This window comes from Nannospalax galili, unplaced genomic scaffold (genome assembly GCF_000622305.1).
Source record: "Nannospalax galili isolate Female #2095 unplaced genomic scaffold, S.galili_v1.0 scaffold875, whole genome shotgun sequence".
NCBI classification, from domain to species: domain Eukaryota; kingdom Metazoa; phylum Chordata; class Mammalia; order Rodentia; family Spalacidae; genus Nannospalax; species Nannospalax galili.
This window is the reverse complement of record NW_008337059.1, coordinates 3156700-3161271: the sequence shown is the minus strand read 5'-3', so window position 1 is coordinate 3161271 and position 4572 is coordinate 3156700. Positions and strand designations below refer to the sequence as shown.

The window sequence follows — 4572 nt, the reverse complement described above, 5'->3', positions numbered from 1 at the left end:
AACCAACTTGAGTTCAATCTCGGGAACCCACGTGGTAAAAAGAGAGAACTGACTCCCACAAGTTTTCCTCTGACCTACACATACACACACACACACACACACACATGGGTGAGTAACCAATTTTTTTTTAAGTTTAAGGTTTTTGGTTTAACTTAAAAAAAAAAAAAAAAAAAAAAAAAAAAAACCAACTTGAGTTCAATCTCGGGAACCCACGTGGTAAAAAGAGAGAACTGACTCCCACAAGTTTTCCTCTGACCTACACATACACACACACACACACACACACATGGGTGAGTAACCAATTTTTTTTTAAGTTTAAGGTTTTTGGTTTAACCAGTTCTCTCCAGATTCAGCAAGAGATCCTGTCTCAAAAATAAGGTGGAAGTGGGGCTGGAGAGATGGCTCGGAGGACCTAGGTTCAATTCCCAGCACCCACATAGCAGGTAAAAACTGTCCATAAGTCCAATTTCAGGGATCTGACACTGTCTTCTGACCTCCTTGGGCATTGCATGACACAGGTACACTTACACACATGCAGGCAATACATTCTCATATACATATAATAATAAAAATAATAAAATATTTTAGTAAATAAGCTGAAAGTCAGGCATAGTGGTACCCACCTTCAATCCCAGCACTTGGGAGGCAGAAGCAGGCAAATCTTTGTGAGTTCAAGGCCCACTTGGTCTACATAGTGAGACCCTGTATGAAATTTTTTTTAAAGAAAAGGAAAAAAATTTTTATTCCTGCCAGGATGGTTACAAAACTATCTTCTGAACTTAGTGTACCTTGTCCATAGCATCAAGCAGATAAAGAGACCATTCTTTATAGAAAATCTGCTGTGGTTGAAAGGGAGGGATTAGAATAATTTGTATTCAATGAATTTTTATTGTAAAATCAATATGTGTCAATAAAAGTCACATAGTGCATGAGTATAACACAACAGATTTCTCATCAAAATGTCCCATCTGTCACGGAATGAGGCCCCTTGTGCACTTGGCACCTTTTGCACCCACAACCAGTATTTCTAAGTTAACAGACACTTCATTTACAGACTTGTATTTCAATTAAGTTTTTCCAGGTGTCAGACTCCTAGAAATCTAGCATTGGAAGGATGTTCAAAGCTATCTAGTCCAACCTCCAGTTAAATTTAGAAGCCTCTTCAAGGCACACATGACAGATGGTCACCTAGCCTCAGCTTGATATTTCTAGCAACGGAAAACTCAAATTCCATCTGACAGATGCTTCAATTTGGGGACATTTCTAGTGATTCAAAATTTAAGACATATGCTAAAATCAGACTTCCTGAAATGCCTGTCGACCGCTTCTAGATCTATTCTGATGGCTTACAAATCTATTCCTTCTCAAGCCTACCCATCTTTCAAGGGATGGAGACAGTATCTAGTCAGTCTCCCCTAGACCTCGTTAGAAAGAAAATGTGAGCATTGATCCTTCCACCTACCCCAAACAAAACAGTTCTCTTTTGATAAATAACCAGTCAGTAGTACAATTTCTTTGTTTTTGTTTTGTTTTGTTTGTTTGTGAGACAGGATCTTGATATGTAGCCCAAGCTGGCCTCTAACTCATGATCCCTCTGCCTCAGCTTCTGAGTGCTGAGATTACAGATGTGTCCCTATGCTTGACGACTTCTTTCTTGATTTGCTTTATTTCAAAAGTACATGTCTTTCAGCATCAAGTTCTCAATCAAAATGATGAAACAATATGTTATAAAATGACAAAGAAGTACATGGCCATAAAATAAAAATTTATATTCTTCACCCCTTCCATTCCAGTTGCCCTCTTTTTTAAAATTTTTTTATTTATTATTTTTATTTTATGTGTATGCGTGTATTGCCTGCATGTAGGTAAGTGCACCCATGTCATGCAAGCCCACAGAGGACAGAAGAGGGTGTCGGATACCCTGGAACTGGAGTTACAGACAGTTAGCTGCCATGTGGATGCTGGGACTTGAACCTGGGTCTTCTTCAAGAACAGTCAGTGTTATTAACCACTAAGCCATCTCTCCAGCCCTACCAGTTGCCCTCTTTAAGGAAACTGAATGATAGTCTATGATGCATGTCCTTTAATGATAGTCGATGAAGCATGTTCTTTCCTAGTTGTGGCTTTTGTTGTTTTGTTTGTTCATTTTTGAAATGGGCTTTTGCTGTGTTTCCCAGACTGGTGTTGAGCTCCCAGGCTCAAGCAGCCCTTTTGCCTCAGCCTCCCTTGTAGCTTGTATTGCAGGTATGTACCATTGTCCCATGGTGGCACACGCCTGTAGTCCCAGCACTTGGGAGACAGAGGCAGGCGGATCTCTGTGAGTTAAAGGCCAGCCTGGTCTACATAGTGAGTTCCAGGACAGCTCGGGCTACAGGGAGACCCTGTCTCAAAAAGACCAAAAACAAACACTGACTCTTGCAAGTTGTCCTCTGTCTGACCTCCACACGTATGCTACGGCATACATGAATGAGGATGTATCCCAATATAAACAAAACCATTAATATGATTTGCTATATTAATAGATCTAAAAGGGAGAGGCCATATAATTCTACTTGCAGGTGGTGAAAAAGACTAATAAATTTCAACACTCCTGATAGAAAGCCAAGAAAATAAGAATTGATGGTTATCTTACAGTGATCCTAAATCCATCATCTGTTGCCTTTCCACTAAGATCTGGAACAAAGCAGAAATGTCTACAATTTCTACTACTCTGAATACACTATTGTATCAGGGCCCAATACAATTAGGCAAAGAAAAAAATAGAGGCTTAAGAAAAGAGTAAGTGAAAAATGATATAAGCAGATAATGTATTGGTTTCCCTAAAAACCTTAGAGAATCAGTGATAAATTTAAAAGATAAAGTAATTCTGAATAGAGGCTGGAGCAATGACTCAGAGGTTAAGAGATCTTGCTGCTCTTGCAGATGACCTGAGTTCAGTTCCCAGCACCCACATCAGGTAACTCACAATTAACTATAACTCCAGCTCCAGGGGATCTGACACTCTTCTGACTTCTTTGAGCACCTACATGCATGTGTACATACTCATGCACAAACACATAAAATAAAAATAAAACCTCAAAACATGATCCAGGCATGGTGCTACATACCTTTAATCCTAGCGCTCAGGAGGCAGAGGCAAGTGAATCTCTGTGAGATCAAGGCCAGCCTGGTCTACATAGCAAGTTCCAGGCCAGCTGGGGCTACAAGGAGACTCTGTCTCAAAGAAACAAACAAACACCTTTAAACAAAAGAATTATGAACAGACCACCCATAAAGATCCTTCCAAGTTAATCTAAAATTAATACAATCTCACTAAAAACACCCACGAGTTTATACTAAAATTTGTGTAGAAAAACAAACATGCAAGAATACTCTCCTCAAAAAAGAACATTAGAGTCAGGCGCAGTGGCACACACATTTAATCCAAGCACTTGGAAAGCAGAGGCAGGTCTCTGTGAGATCAAGGTCAGCCTGTTCTACATAGCAAGTTCCAGCCCAGCTGGGGCTACAGGATAACCTGTCTAGGAAAAAAAAAAAAACACTAGAAAAGAAAAAGAATATGGAAGACCTACCAAATATTAAAATATGTAATAGAGCCTCTATAATTAAAGTAATTGCTACAGACGCATAAATAGACTAATTTCCCATTGAATATAAGTCCCCAAAATAGACACTAGAAGACTTGGAAAATTTATACAATGAAAGTGGAATCTTAAATCACCAGGATGATTTTTTTCCCAAGACTGGAAGCGATTGTGCTAATATATAGCATCAGGGGTGCTTGCTCTGAGGACGCCAGCAGCAGCCCTGCTGAACCCCACACCAGCTACACAGGCAGCAGCTCCAAAACCCTAGGTGGAAAATCACCAGGCAAACACTAGGAAAGGTCACTATGTTTGTTCAGCATGTTGGCAACATCCTGGGAGCTCAGCGCCAGTTCCACTGGCACCCAGGCGCAAATGCCTCTGTGCCCTGGAGGAAGGGATAGTCCTCTACACTAAAGAGGTCTATGAGCCCAATCCCAAAAAGCGTGGAGGCTGGGGATCTGGTCACCACACTCCCCAAGGGAACTGTGTTCTACAAGGCTTTTGTCCATGTGATTCCTAAATCTGAGGGCACCTTCAAACTGGCAGCCATGCTTTAAAATCCTGGTGAGGCCATTGGACAGAGACTGGAGCCCAGGTGACAGAAGCAGGTGATAGCAGAAGTCAAGGGTCATGGTGAGACAAGGCTTCTGAGAAGAGGTCTGCTGGATGGTGACTCTGCAGGATCCTTTGTGAAGTTACTGCTGGAAACTATTAGATCTGACATGAGCCTAAATAAAGCTAGGTAGAGTAAAAAATGATCACAGGGCTAGATTAATAATACAGGGGTAACCAAGGAGCCATTTAGAAAGATAAAATGTATCTATACCTCATGACATGCATTAAGAGTGAACTTCAAATTCAGAGGTCTTAATGAGGAAAAAAAATGAGATAAATATAAATATTAAAAGAAAATGTGGGTAAATGCTCCTCTAACAGCATAGGGAAAGATCACCAAACTATGTTTCAAGATCTAGGAGCAATATAA

The 4572-nt window shown here is 40.4% G+C and overlaps 1 pseudogene; it reads left to right on the top strand.

The window, feature by feature from the left end:
• LOC115070165 overlaps window positions 1–4144 on the top strand; it is a 5661-nt pseudogene extending 1517 nt beyond the window's left edge.
• The last annotated feature ends 428 nt before the right edge of the window (window positions 4145–4572 follow it).